General features: G+C 39.9%; 1 protein-coding gene across 1 annotated transcript in view; it reads left to right on the forward strand.

Annotated features, from left to right (window-relative positions):
* Positions 1 to 3,636: 3,636 nt before the first annotated feature.
* LOC107294561 (sulfotransferase family cytosolic 1B member 1-like) overlaps positions 3,637 to 16,059 on the forward strand; it is a gene marked incomplete at its 3' end in the record, with an annotated part of 16,207 nt that continues 3,784 nt past the window's right edge. The window contains exon 1 of the mRNA XM_015823797.1: positions 3,637 to 3,693. The remainder of the gene's footprint in view (positions 3,694 to 16,059) is intronic.

Consider the following 16,059-nt stretch of genomic DNA (forward strand, 5'->3'; position numbering starts at 1 on the left):
TAGCCTCCACTAAAGGACTATCTCTAATCACCACAGAAATGGAGGAATTCTACCCACAACTTAACTATAAACTCATACTTGAAAAAATCCTTGAAGCCACTGAGCTAATGAATTCCAGAGTGAAAGACAAAGATGTCACCTTAAAATTACAAATTGAAGCCCAGATTTCAACTGATGAACTTACAATCCAACAAACAACAGAAGAGGAACAAATTAATATCAAAGAGTATTCTACACAACAAGTACAATTTGTAGAGAACTTTGACAATCAAACCTTGATTTCAATTAAAGAACCTGCAACTCAAAAAGCAACAGAAACTGAAGAAAGCAACACTAAGATAGAGGGTGCTAAAGAACAACAAACACAACATACTGAGAACCTAGATAATCTAGACAATTAAACAACAATCCGAAGCAGAACATCCAGATTCAGCCAGAGTGTCATTCCATACAGCATTAACCTTGCGAACTCTCAAGCTTCCTCCTTCCGTTATATATTCAAGATGGACAATATTTAATATTTATTGCTATGTATGTGTAGGGATGTGGGTCTATACATATGTTGTTCATAGTATGTTTAGGTGTATGTCATGTATGTGTTTCACTTTGAGAGTGGGCAACTAAATTTCATTTTTGATATGTGCCATTGTGCCCACAGTATAAAAATGACAATAAAGGTTATCTTATCTTATCTTATCTTATCTTATCTTATCTTATCTTATCTTATCTTATCTTATCTTATCTTATCTTATCTTATCTTATCTTAACAACTACAACACTGGACATGTCCTCTTATTTTAGCCAGATGAAACTGGAAGAAGAAGAAGAACAGACTGAGCTGACAATAAATATTTTAAACCAAACATGGAGATTTGAACTATTAGGGCAACAATCTAATGATCAAAAAGGGGCCAGTTCCTTTGAAAAATTGATAAATGGATGCTCTCCCTTGATTCAAATAGCATGTGTAGGAATGAAGGGAGAGCCATCTGAGTGTCATGTGTCTGATTAACGAAACACTTAAAAGGACTTTCAGGCATATTTTCTCCTAAAAGCATTTAGGAGAAAGCACATTGTCAAAGGAAGAATATACAGTATTTGCAGCATTGACACTGAGGATTTAAAGGCACTGGTATGGAAGCCTGCTTGGCACAAAAAGAAAGTTAGAGTTAGACTTAAAAAATGGGATTTTCTTTCTCTTCCTTTTTTCTCCTTTTTGTTGACTGATGGAAGAGCAGTGAGATTCCCTCCTTGACTCTCCTATGTTTGCAGAGTGACTGTCTCTTTGAGTCCTCTGCCCTTGGTAAGGCAAATCTTATGGCCCTTGCCCCTGGTAAAGCAACTCTTTTGAATCGCCCTTGCCCCTTGCCTTGGTAAAGCAGTCTTTCAGCCTTTGCCCCTCTGCCCCAGTTTCAGACCACAAAGAGATCTAAGAGGATTCTATCTTCCTTTTTTGCGGAGTATGAGTGTCCCTCCTGAAAGAGTGGAACTTTGCTCAAAGATTTTGCTCAGTTGCCTGAATGTGAAACCCCTATCACACCTTGTCTCTCTTTCACATGAATTCCCTTTCTCCTGGCAAAAAGTCCCACACTCTGGTCAAGCCCCCTTGCTTTCCAGAATTTTGCCAGTCTTAGTATGGTGGGACTCACAGCAAACCTGGGTGCAATTGGGAAAGAGCATAGAGGAGGTGGGATCCAGCTGCAATGGATGAGGATTGTCTCTTTCATGCTCACACACTTCTTATATTCACTCCCCTTGGGCTCCCTTAACAATTTTAAATTTAGTGGTACTCACCTCTTTTCCGACCAGCTGTCAAGCGCACAGCTTCAAGAATTCCCTTTACTAGCCTTTATGCCACCCGGCAGGGTCTGTGGAGGTCACCCACAGACAAAGAAAATTTGTTGCCGGCTGGGTGACGATCCTCTGGATTGGTCCGGTGGCTGGGTTAGCTGGATTTTCCTGCCTAGCTAGCCAGAATTGTGGAAAGAAAATGCCCCTGCGGTTCACTTTTTCCAGCTGGGAAAGCACTATCAGGCCAATGAAATGAAGAGCCGGGAGATGAGTGTATCGGAAAGGAGGCTGGTTTATTTCAGAAGCCAATGGCACTGTTAACAGCAGCAATGGATTCCAGGTCAGCCAGCAAATTGGTTTATTGAACACATGAGTTTTTATACATTTTTTTACAGCGTTTTGAAGACTAGAGGCTTACTTTTGTGTATTTGCTATTTGATTTTGGCTAGCTTGTTTCGTAAGGGATAGTAATGGGTATAAAGTGTCAGCTTCCTTGGCTTAAGCTGGTTAAACAGATGTAATTAATTTTTATCCTTTATCTCTAGCTGTCTAGAAGAGCCTCTGGAAAGCTATTTCTGTAAATTAACAGGCCGCATTCATTGTTTTTGTTTTTGCAACAGCTAGCTAGAGCTACTCACACCTCTGATTGCAACATTGTTGTTTTTTCTTTAAGTTAAAGCCCTTGCCAGTCTGCACAAGGCTATTTATCTGACAGCTTTGAGTGGAGGAAAAAAAATGGAAATGGTGTTACTTTTTTTTACCTTTCACAGCTTGTGCAGTTTTCTTTGGCTTTTCTGTGTCTTAAAAGACTTTTGTTATAAATGGGGCCTTTTTCCGGGGTGTGTGTGTGTGTGATTGTCCTTGGCTTAATGCAAGACACAATTGCAGGTTGCTTATACTATTTGGGACTTCCCCAAGGTTAAGATTCAAAACATGATTCTATATAGCTGACCGTAGTCAGAAATGAGCAGATTCTCCCTCCATTTAGTTAATTTGGAAAACCTCAAGAAATTGCTGTCTCCTGATCTGGAAACAGAACACTCAGCACCACTTATCCCACTACCACTAGCTACCACTAGACAATTTCAGACCATCTTATTTACAGAGGTGATGCAATTCTATCATCAGATACAAACTGTAAAGTGAAACAGATGAGATCAGTGTTTGTGTTCTGACCATCTTGTTTCAGGGGGAAAAAACAGAAAAGGAAGTAAAAAAATCAATCAATAGGCTGATCAAGTAGCTGAGGTAACCTGCTAAACTGGTGAATCTATGTTACAGTATGTTCCCCGAGTGCCTTTTCTGTGATCCTCCAACAGCTGCCACCTGTCCAGAATCAACATCACCTTTCCCAACACATTTGGGTTGATGCAATTTTAATTTTGTGCCTGCAGTACCACTGCTGAAGAGCATGGGACAGATAGATCAAAAGACATATCTGTGTTCAATTGAACTACGTCTGACTGCTGAAAAGACAATATTTTCCTTTATTGTGTTCTCAAAGTACTGCACCAGAATATGGAAACTCATTAGCTTTGCCAGCTTCTAAAGTTCTGTGGGAAAGAAGGAAAATTTTGGAAATGACTGGGCAGAAAAATAAAGTAAAGCTCAGCAACTGAAAGCACCATACCATATCTGTTCCGTTTTTTTGAACCCTCTTAATCTTTTCTTCTTCTAGAAGAAAAACCAGATCATTCAGTTCTGCTCCTCTCAATCAGCCTTCCCAGCTCCACCTATTTTGCACACGGAGATTAGGCAATGGGGACCTTTGGTTTCCTTGGCTGTGTTTCTTGAGGCCTCTGACTGGCTAAAACCCTCCACAGTTCCCTCCCATTCTGTAGATCTGGAAAGGAAGTCACACTGCCTTATTGAAGGTTGTCAGTTTTGGCTACAAAATTAAAGGTAAGGCTTTATTTCTAATTCTCAGTGTAAGTAACATGGCTTCCAGAAACTTTGGGCCTGTATATTGCAATTCTTAGTCAAATCTTCAGGCTTCTTTCTTGATTTGAGACCAGAAAATAATAATCCCCCCTCCATCCCCCTTTCAGAAAACAAAGAGGAAAAATCAGCTGTCAGGGTTTATATCTTTAGTACATGAACTCTGTGGTACAATCTAATGTGGGCCTGTTTGAAATTATTTTTGCTGCAATTTCTTTAGAGTAGCTTGTGGTGAATGGGGCTATCACCTTGGTCTGCTGCTCTGTAATGGAAGAGTGGGATTTGTGGCAATCCTCAATCAATGTGTTAAGGCAAACTCCAGCCAAAGTTAACATTTTATTACTTGTCTGGTGTGTGAATCTCATTATTGTGGTTTGTAAAACTGTATTTTTGAATTAAATTTGGAATCCAGTCAGCTGTGAGGTGTTTAAAATAGAGGTTAGGGGATCCAGCCTCTAAAAGATATAGAGGAGAGTCTTCTTGGCATGAATGTGCAACCCAACTTCCTGATTTAATTAAGTCATTTAAATGGGTTTACACATTGTTTTGAATGTTTAAATTATGATTTATGGAACAAGACTCACCAATCTGAGTCAAAAACCAAAGAACATATAATGGTCTAATCTAGGTTGTCATATAAAACAAAGAATACTGAAGTACATGCTCAGCTTGATTTTATTTGTGGAAGAATGGTGGTCAACTTCAAAAAATTCTTCACCCATAAGAAAACAGTGTACTTATATGGGAAGTATAATTTATTTTTATTTATTAAACAAATATATTAAGTCTGCAAAGTTTTCTGCTTCAAAGATCTTGCATGAATTGGTAACTTTGAGGTTACACTGCTGTTTTTGAAAACATGGCCATCAGAGTATGTTAAAAAGATGATGGAAAACTTAACCATAGTCTATTTGGTTAACCTGACTTTATGGAGATGATGTATCAAACTGTAAACTAACAATCAGGGACTTTATATAGCACATAGGCTAAACTATGATTGGCTGATTTGTGGTTCATGATCATGAGTGAACAAAGCCAATGTAAATCTTTCCACTTGCACAGGACAATTCCCGGAAATTTCTTGACAAAGTTTTCAGAGGTTGCCAATGTCTGCTTCCTAGGGCTGAGAGACAGTGACTGGTTTAACATCACCCAACTGGTTTCATGCCTAAGGCAGAACTAGTGTTCATGATGTTGAAAGAAAAATCTTCATCAGGATCCAGTCCAAGCTGGGAATAATCAAAATGGAGACTGCTTTAGAAAGTAGGTTGCAGTTTATTGAAAAAGAGAGCCAGGCAGAAAGATGGCTCTGGGAAAAACTGACCACATATAGTAGGGAGTGGTAGGTTTTTATACCTTCTTGGGCTTTTGTTTGGAGTTGTTCCTGTGGCATGAACTTTGACCTGAGTCTGAGTTTGCCTTTCTGGTATTCTGATGGTGGTGGATTAATCCTATTATATCCCAAAGGTCATATCCTGCTTCCCTGGGGCTGTGACTGATGACTGTTGGATTTTTGGTGTGAGGGATTGTTGATTCTAGGGATCTTTAGCTTTTTAATCCAAGCTTCCTGGCTCCAATCTTTTTGACAAGATTATCACATCTGCATTTCTGAAGACCTTATTTCTGTTTGGGGCAGAGAGACTTGGGGGGGGGTGTTCTGCCTTTAAGATCCTTTGGGGAAATATAATATTTTGCCCTTTTTAATATTTCCTTCTCTGGGGAGGCTGACTTTCCACAATGGTCTCCCACTTTCTAGCCTAATATCTTGATCATGATATCAAACTACAGATATCTCTAGTATTTAAATACATTTCCTTAAACCAGAATGTCAAAACATATTTTGATTATTATAATTATAGAGGATGAACCTGAAAGACAGAAGAAAGATCCATTATCAAGGCAACAATCAGATAAATGAGGCTTGAGCCCAGACTAAGAAAGTGTTTTAGGAAAACACCTCAGATAGCCCCATCCAATTCACATGAAGTTAAAAGAGGAAGGAAGGGAAGCACATTCAGACTTGCAAGATTCTATTACTGTAGTTGTTCTAATAAAAGTATCTTTAGGTCTATATGGTACAACCTAGTATACAAATTTATCAGCCCAAATGGCACTGTTCCTATTCTTTCAGCTGTAAAATCCACAGATGAGTTCTCATCTAATCTATTTCAATATTACATGAACTCATCTTTGTTAACTTGTCATGTTTCTATATAGTCATTTTATTAGAAAATCACATTTATTGTCATACACAATCTGTTCATAAAGTTTTTAATTCAATATAGGTAGTATTTGACTTGTATAAAACATTGGTCAAAGGCAGGAAATAATCAAGTTGACTCTCCTGCTTCTAAAGATGTTGGATCCAATGCATTATACATTCACTGATTTGATAGCTCAGAATTCTAGGCAGCCAGTCACCTTTTTATCAGTTGTGACATTACAAGTTCATGTAATCGAGATTTAGGATTTTTTTTGCTGGTTTCTGGCATTTTTCACCAATTCAAATACCATTTGAATGAATAGATTTGGTTAATATCACTGCATTTGCATGACGACCATGATGAAAAATGTCAGAAAAACACTTCCAGTTGTGTGGACACCTTGATTTAATGACCATAATGACTTATGACTAGGTTTCCAGTCCCAGATGCAACTGTCCAGCATTATATCTGATTTTATACACTTCAATATTTGCTGCAATTTCTTTAGAGTAGCTTGTGGTGAATGGGGCTACCCTTGCTGTTTAAGCAATGTGCAGGATCCTTGTCTAACTTCAATAAGTCAATTTTCCTCTATCTAGTTTTTTTATAGTCCTATTTTGCAACTCTATATTGCTGTGGGAAACATGCATTTAATTGCAAATGTCTTTGCTTTTCTGTCCTTAGTTCATGCTCATCAATGCTGTGCAGCCCAGTACTGTTTAATACTTTATCTCTGGACTGCTTTCAGTGCTTTGATCAATCTGTGATCCTACAAAAGTGAATTCTAGCACACATTTGATCTCTTCACTCTCAATTGTTATTTTAACATTTCTATTCCTCACAGTGGTCATGAGCTTGGTGTTTTTGATGTCCAGAAAGATGCGAAATTTCTCATTTTCTTCTTTAATTCCTTTGATCATATACTTCAGGATTGTTTTGCTTTCTGAGATGAAAATTATGTCATCAGCATACTGAAGACAGTTGATGTTCTTTCCTCCAATATTTACTTAATTTTTGATTCTTCAAGTTCCAGCTTCCTCACAATCATTTTGGCATTGACTAAGAAAGGTGAAAGAATGCAACCTTTCTCTATCTTGAACAATCAGTGTCTCCCTATGGCATTTATACAATGACTTCCTGAGGTTCAGCATATGCATAACTTTATCATATGGTTTATACCTTCAGGTCCACTAGGGTTCTTCACCCATACCTGGAACATATTGCTAGAAGGATTTAAATTGTTCAAAAGAAACAGACCTAATAAAAGGGGAGATGGTGTGGCATTATATGTAAGAAATAACTACATCTCTACAGAAAACCAAACCTCTTTGAATGCATTTGAATTAATATAAAATGAAAATGAATGACATTGCCATTGGTATACACTACAGGCCGCTCAACCAAGCAAAGGAAATAGATTAACTTTTTTGCTAAATAATTAAAGGTGTACAGGAACCACACCACAATAGTGATGGGGGACTTTAACTACCCTGGCATTAATTGGGAGACAAATTCTGCACCAAGTGGGAGATCAAACAGGTTTCTGATGAACCTAGCTGACAACTTTGTCATCCAAACAATAGAGGAGAGAGCTAGAGGCCAGTATGCTGGATTTAACTCTTACTAATAGGGATGGAATGATAGAAGGGGGAGAGTGACCATGTCATACTAGAATTCAATATAACGCAGACACAAGCAACAGAAGAACTACTTTAAGAGAGCTGACTTCAGCAAACCTAGATAGAACTTAGGAAGGATTCCATGGACAGAAATCCTAAAGAGAAAACAAATCAAGGGACTTGGGAAACTCTGAAAAATGAGATTATAAAGGCCCAGTTTAACAAAATACCAGAAAGAAAGAAAAAGAGACCTCCTAGATAGCGGTTCTCAACTTATGGGTTGCAACCCCATTTGGGGTCGATCGACCATTTCATGGGGGTCGCCAAGCAAGGCTGTCCGCCATTTTTTCCCCTTTTCCGGTGGGTGCCTTACCTCCCTTGGGCTGGGCCAGCTGGTGGTCAGCCTGCTCTGTCTCTGCCGCTTGCCAGCTATGCCTCGGCTGGCGCAGGGGGCGGAACCACGCATGCGCGGCGCTCCCGGGCAAGGAAAGTCTTCAACTTACGACCGGTTGGGTAGTCCTCGATGTACGACCGGTTTAGTCCTCAACTTACGACTGGTTTAGTCCTCGACTTACGACCGGTTTAGTCCTCGACTTACGACCGGTTGGGGGTCGCGGCATTAAAAAGGTTGAGAACCACTGTCCTAGATGAAACCAGCATTTCACAAAGAACTCTCTGATAAGCTGAGAAAGGATAAGTATAAAAAATGGAAAGATGGATACATAACTAAAACAGAATACTAGCAAATAGTCCAAATCTGTAAGAACAAAGTCAGGAAAGCTAATGCTCAGAATGAACGACTGTGCAGGATTGTAGCCAGCTGATTGTAGCCAGCTAGAACTGTGTTAGAGTATTTAGCATTTACAGGGTTAATGTTATAGCACTGAGATAACTGTATGTAAGAACATGTAGCATTTAAAGGGTTAAACGCTGTTTCCTTAAGAGATGGCTTCTGTGTAATGTAGTTCAGTTGTTAGTTAATCCTATAGTTTATCTAGACAGTGGGAGGAGTTAAAAAGTTATTGCAGGACATCCTGTTACGTGTCAGAGTTGTAAAATCCCTTTGTGAAACCAAGCATGTGCATGCATGGATGGCATCTGTAACTACGCTCAGCTGATATGGAGAATTACCGCTTTTTTACCTACGAAAAATGGACAAATATGCAAAAGACCGGACGCATCTACAGCATAGTAAGTCTCTGCTTAGAATTCCTGGACAATAAATATTTGTGTAAAACCATTTTCGTTGAGTTTACCTACAAGGCATTTTAGTTCAGGTTCCAGAATAACTACAACAAATGCCAAAAATAACAAAAAGATTCTTTCAGTCAAGGAAACAATCAGGAATATTGCATCCAATTCTGGTCACCATGATACAAAAAATACATCGAGGTGCTAGAAAAAGTGCAGAGAATAGCAACAAAGATGATAAAAGGTCTGGAGACTAAAGCATTATGAACAGCTAAGGGAATTAGGTATTTTCTAACCTACCCAAAAAAAGTTTTAGGATTGACATGATAACTGTCATCAGATACTTGAGGGATTGTCAAGAGAAGAATGGGTTGACATATTCTCCAAAGCATCTGAGGGCAAGAATAGAAGTAATGAATAGAAGGTCATTAAAAAGAGATCCAACCTAGAACTCGGGAGAAAATTATTTAGAAACTATTATTATATCAACTTCATTGTCTTTCCTTACTGCTGGTTTTATCTGAGAACCATGCACTTTTTCCTCTGGATTCTGTATGACATATCTTCAGGGGCTGTTTCAATGATGATCAGTTCAATTTCTTGCTACAGTTCATCAGGCATCTTCTCAGCAGTGCCCAGCAGATCAGACCTATTTTTCACCTCAATGGCATGGAAGGGATTTTGGGGATGTCAAGCTTCTTTGATGGTATTATCTTTTTGATGTTGCATAACTGACTCTGATCTTAGCTGCCAACAATTCGTCATTTGAACTTCAAATCATATCCAGATATTTTGACATCAAGGACTGAACTGGATCAATGATGGATACATTGGACATAGTGGATTTGATTATGGTGCAGTTTATTTGGTGAAATCATAGTTTATAAGAGGCACCTGTGCTCTTTGTACCAGGCATTCATGATTTAAACTAATTTTCATGTCAGAATTGAACCAAAAGATTGCCTGAATCATTCCTCTCTCTATCTCCAAAGTTACTAGTTTTTACTTGGCTGTCAACGTTTATACTTAAATCACCTAGAATGTATACAATGTATTTTGGGGGCTCTTGCTTCAAAGTATTTTTGATGCTGGGATAGAAACTATTTCAATTTTCTATTTCTATTTTAAGCTCCGTTGCATAAATTGTTGGGGCAGAGACTTGAATAACTGTGATTTTGAGTGCTTGGCACAGATTTGAATGGTTAGAATGTGATCATTAACCATCATGAAACTTTCAACTGCTGGGACAAGTTTCTTTATAAATGCTACTCCAGTTGTTTTCTTCGTGTCATGTCCTGAATAATAAATAATGAATTTCTCAAATTGGAAATAGCTGTAGTCTATCTAGTGTAACTGATAAGCACCAAAGAGGTTCATTTTCAATCTGGCCATCTCCTGTTCGATGGGTTACAATTTACTCTGACTTGTTCCTCATTGCTTTGTATCTATTAATTTATCAAAATACAAAATACAGAGATACAAAGAAAAATGAAAATAATGGAAAAATAAGGGAGGAAAGGGGAAAGAGGAAAAAAGTGTAAAGAGAATTAAAAAAAGAAAAGCCTCAACTTCCAATTTTTGGGGGGCAGTAGAATAAGGTAATACAGATAGCCCTCAAGTTACGAATGGAATGGATCCTGCCCATTCCATTCATAACTCGAGGATTTGTAGGAGTGAATCGCATAGCTTGAACACGATTCACTCCCAGTTTTCGCCCACACATTTGGTAATTTAATGTATAGGCGAATGCGCAGCTCATTAAGTGAATATGAGATATCTCAGGGTGTGGAAGGCCAGGGAGGCCTAGTTATGGTAAAGGCCATCTTCAGACTACCCAAGGCCTCCTATTGAAATACCTTATGCTCCCTCCCTTGGGGACCCATAATTGTTCCCCCCCCATCCTGCCGTGCCAGATCACTTATCTTGTGAAGATCTGTCTCCTCTCCAACCTCTGTTTCTTTCTCTGCTCCTGGCAAGAGCAGAGGGAGGCCTCCAAGGCCCAGAATGGATCTCCAGAAACATGTGGCCACAGCTCACAGCCTCTGTTTTGGGCCTCCAGAGGCCTGCTGAAACGTCCCCTGGCATCCTTTCTGGGATACAACAGCATGGAAAAGGCCTCTGATGCCCAGATCGGGCCTCCAGAGCCCTGCTGAAGACTCCCCCAGTATCATTTCCAGGTATCGAGGGCCTTTTCTGGGCTGCTGCCACCTGGAAATGACACCAGGGGACACTTCAGCGGGGCTCCGAAGGCCTGATCTGGGCATCGGAGGCCTCTTCTGGGCTGCTACCACCTGGAAATGATGCTAGGGGATGCTTCAACAGAGCTCTGGAGGCCTGATCCGGGTGTCAGAGGCCTTTTCCAGGCTGCTGTCACCCGGAAAGGACACCGGTGGATGCTTCAGTGGACCTCCGGAGGCCTGTTCTGGCTGTGGGAGGCTTTTGCATGCCTCCGGAGGTCCGTTCTCCCCCGGCTTCCATTCCGTTCTCTTTTGCAGAGAACAGAGGCCTAAACTACCATGAGATCACGTGAGATCAGTAGTGTGAGATCTCTCACCACTGATTTCACGTTATATTGTGTTACTTTAAGCTTCTATTCTTTGTGAATGCACTGAAGGAAGCAGCAAAACAGCCATGAAAGCGAAGGTGAGTATCCACAGACCTAGTGCCTAGGGAGACTGGGGGTGGGAGAGGGGAGGGAATAGCCAGGGTGAATGTTGCAGTGCCACTGCAGTCGATCGTAAGGGTGAACTCTTGTGGAAAACGAAAGAACTCTTACGAATTCCAGAGGGGTTTAGCAGAGAGGTTTATTTGCGCAGGTTCAGAGGCATATGGAGACATGCAATTCTGAACAAGGAGGGCGGGATTAGACTTCAGTTTTATACTATTCTTCTTTCAGGAACAAAAGGACTACACATGGAAATACACATTGTAATACATTTGGATCGTTTCTCATGGGCATACAATGGAAGGTTTTGCTACATACAAAGTATCTATGTGCAATGCACATTTGGTTAGCCACATATTACTGACACAGAACTTTCCCAGTGAATTTTCCCAGTGATTATGCATTACATCATTATTCTAGCAATTATGCAGACAAATCATTATTCTAGTAATTGTTCATTTTACTACATTATTCCCCCCTTTGGAAGTTTTCTCGCTTAAACTTCCACTATTCGTCCTCTAATTCAGGATCTTTAGAGGGCAACACTTTATATTCCCATAAAGCTAACATTGTTTCATGTTTTACAGTTAATTGGGCTGTACTTTCTGAGATTCTTCGAATCATTGCTATAACACAAGGGAGTAAGCAGGGAATCAAAATACATCCTAGAATTAACAATATTGCTATAACTATGATGGTTTGTAGGCCTGGTAACTTTGGCCACCATCCTGAAAACATCTTCTAAATTAAATCCATTCCAGGTTTGTACCGGAACGTGAGCTAATTTGACCATTTTGTCTGTTATGTCTTTCAGCACTTTTCCACTTTCATCTATTTTGATGCAACAGTTTGTTAGGTTGAATTTTCCACATACTCCTCCTTCTTTGGCCAACAGATAATCCAAGGCTAACCTATTTTGCATAATATATGTTCTGGATTTCACATTTTCTTTGGCCAATTTAGTTAGTCCTTTCACAGTCTCATTGGTCATTAACTCTACCACCGCTTGTAATCTAATTATTCTGTTGATCATGTAAATAGGGGTACGGTATCCATACCTCCCATCCTCAGCCCATGTAGCTGGGCCATAAACTAGGATGATGCGGCAAGGTGGCCATTCATTTTCTTGCCAAGTGATTCCTACGCATTGGGTATATGCACTTGGTTCCCTTTTTTGTCTTATATTGCCAATTTCATCATAGATGGGAACACCAAGAATTTGCTTTTTTTTAATGGTAACAGGAAAAATCCTGGTCGAATTATTCCCAATACACAAGATCCACACCAGTTCTTAGGTAGTTGTCCATATGCCATTTTTCCGCAAATCCAGTACATTCCATCCGGAGCTAGCCAAGGAAGACTGGTATTTGTGGGGTCTTTTAGATATGGCATTCCAGATACGTTAGTAAGGGCATAATGATCCATAGTAGTGGTTTCGTTGGTTCCAGACCACCATCTACCGTTTTCCCAAATTCCTGTGCATAGGAGGTTACCTACTGCTATGCAAGATTCTGTTTTGTTCCTTGAGTAACATACATGTCCTACCAAGTTGGAAGTGAGAGTCCAATCACCATCTTTCCCGCTCGTGTAGGTTAAACTACCATTTTTAGACATTTCTAGTACCTTGGTATAATTTAACTCTTGTGCCTCCCATGGCCATTTTTCTCCCATATTTGTTCCACCACACACAAAACAGTTGGACACGTTTAAAGTATGAGCTATATCTTCAGCTAACTTGACAAAGGTATTGGTTACTTATCTAGGTATTTCTCCATTTCTTCATAATATGACCAAAATAATGATTTTTGTTTTGATCTTTTGGTTGCAGTTATGATTTTGATTTCTACCTCTGATATTGGATCGTAGCCGTCAGCATCTATTCCTATCCCAAGCATCCAGTTTCGTCTTTCCCATCTATTTTGTTCCAGGAACCAACTGCCATTTTTGACTGTGAGGGTCACCAAATTACAGTTATCCCTTCCACATGAGTCTGCTGTTGTATTTTTCTTTTCAAACAAGATGTGCTCCATCTCCTTTGGGTCTTGGGTATGCCACTTAATACATGACCATCACTTACATTTGACCGTGGAGACTGCACACCCATCTGGTGGGCACAAATACTTATGGTTTGGGATATGGTTGTGGATTCGATTGATCCCTCCGCAACCATAAATTACTGCCCAATAATTAGCTGCTTTACAAACATCAAAGGTAACGCTAAAACTGGAGTGTGGGTTGGATTTCCATTGAGAGATCCCTAATAGTGCCTGGTCTTTGGAGCTGGTTCTTGTTCTATGTGTTCGGATTTGTAAGGCCCAACTGTCAGGATCAGGCTTCAGGTTATAACACTGATCTTGGGCTTCTTTTCTACAAACTTTATATGTAGTTCTATTGTATGCACAGATGTTAGGTGAGCTATCTTGGCACCCTTCTGGTTTCATTGTATAGTAAATCAAAGTCTTAGTTATCTGGCTTCCTTGTTGGTTATCTTGATGCAGTTTTGACAATATTTATTTCCCTGTGTTTGTGTCCTTTCTTTGTGTGTACTCACTAGTTTTCTATTAGCGGGTTTCTGCAGTATGACCTCTTGTGTAACCATTGCACTGATTTGTGTAGGAATGTGTGTGTATATTCCCCATATTAAATAACCAACAGGTATTATGATCTGTAGAATCCTCATGTCTTCCACCGTGCGTAGAGAGACAGCTTCCGGAGTGTCTCAGCAAGGTCTGATGTTCACACCGTGTATTGAGAACCCATTGCCAGTAGGGTTCGACAGGGTGTATTTCTTGTAAATTTCAGCACTAAAGGTTTGTCAGTTTTATTCACCTTGTAAGTTACTGGATCAGCAGGTGCAGCTGTTTTCAATCTGGTCCAATGGATCCAGGACTTTCCTTCCAAGGTTTTCACTGACAATGGAGAACACATGACAACAGTATATGGTCCTTTCCATCTTGGGCTTAAGGGATCTGATTTCCAATGTTTCACCCATACCTTATCTCCTGGTTTGAACCCATGTGTTGCCGTGACCACTGGAGGGGGTTGTTGTTCCATCATATAATGGCACACATTTGAAACAGCTAAATTATGAAGCTATATCTGGTGTAACAATTTCTGTTGGTCTATTCCCCCCTTATGGGCCAAGTCTGGCCAGCCCTGACTGTCAGGTTTAAATAGACAAGGGGGGCGGCCAAACATGAGCTCATAAGGACTAAGTTGCAACTTAGTGCGGGGGGGGGCAGTCTGATTGCATACAAAACCATAGGCAAAACGTCTGCCCAGTGGAGATGAGTTTCCAAACAAAATTTAGTAATAAGGCTTTTAATTGTGCAATTAGCCCTTTCCACTTTTCCAGCTGATTGAGTGCGAAAAGAACAATGAAATCTCCACTTAATTCCTAAAGCTTGGGCTAGAGCCTTGTTAATCTGATGTACGAACTCAGGACCATTATCTGATGAAATCTTAGAAGGGCAACCAAATCTAGGAATAATTTCCTTAAGAAAGATTCTGGCAACCTGTATAGCTTTCTTATTAGCATAGGAAAGGCTTCAACCCAACCTGAGTAGGTATCAATGATAACTAGCAGGGCTACATATTTCTTACTCCTAGGCATATCAGTAAAGTCAACAATGACATAGTCCATTGGGAAATAAGCGATTGGTTGTTGACCAGGTGGTACTATTGGTCCTTGGCGAGCATTGGTTTGAGCACAAATGGGACATTGAGAACATACTTGTGCTGTCAGTGAAGAAGCAAAAGGAAGATAGAAAAATCTTCCAAGTTGCTGTAATAATGCAGTTTTTCCCAAATGATGTTGTTTATGAGCCTGAAAAATAAGTGGGCGGGCAAGTGCAAGAGGAATAGCAATGTGTCCATCGGGAAGGGTGTACTAGCCTTTAATTACTTCGGTTTGTACATCCTGCTTTAACTTTTGGCTTTCCTCTTTAGTATATGTAGGATCACGTTTTTCCAAGTAAGTGTCTAAATACATGAACCTGGTGACATCTGACTGTAGGGGGGGCCTTCTAAAGCTGCTTTTTTGGCTTCTTTGTCTGCCTTCCTATTCCCCTGGGTAATAAGGCTTGAGTCTTTTAGATGTCCAGGACAATGGATGATTGCAACTTTAGACGGTAACTGTGCTGCCTTAATAAGTCTTTTAATCAAGGTGGCATATTGGATGATCTTGCCTGTGGAGTCCAAATATCCCCTTTCTTTGTAGATGGCTGTGTGTGCGTGAATTGTTAAAAATGCATATTTGCTGTCTGTATACACATTTAAAATCATTCCTGCAGCTATTTCCAATGCTCATGTTAGACCATACAATTCTGCAAATTGTGCGCTTGCTTGGCTGGGTAGTTGTGCTGACTCTACAGTTGCAGTTTGAGAAACAATTGCATACCCAGAGTATCTAATGCCCCGGTCCATATAGCTAGATCCATCAGTGAACCACTTAAAGTCTGGATTCTGCCATGGTTGGTCAGTAAGGTCAGGTCTGCAAGAATATTGTAGTTCTAGTGTTTGCATGCAGTTATGCACTGGCATAGTTGAATCTGGTATTGGCATAAGAGTTGCTGGATTGAGAGTAGTGCATTGTTTCAGTGTAATTTGTGGATTTTCTAATAAAAGAGCTTGTATTTTATGCATTCGTTGA

Source organism: Protobothrops mucrosquamatus, unplaced genomic scaffold, assembly GCF_001527695.2.
Source record: "Protobothrops mucrosquamatus isolate PMUCROS unplaced genomic scaffold, P.Mucros_1.0 scaffold1991, whole genome shotgun sequence".
In the NCBI taxonomy this organism is placed as follows: Eukaryota; Metazoa; Chordata; class Lepidosauria; order Squamata; family Viperidae; genus Protobothrops; species Protobothrops mucrosquamatus.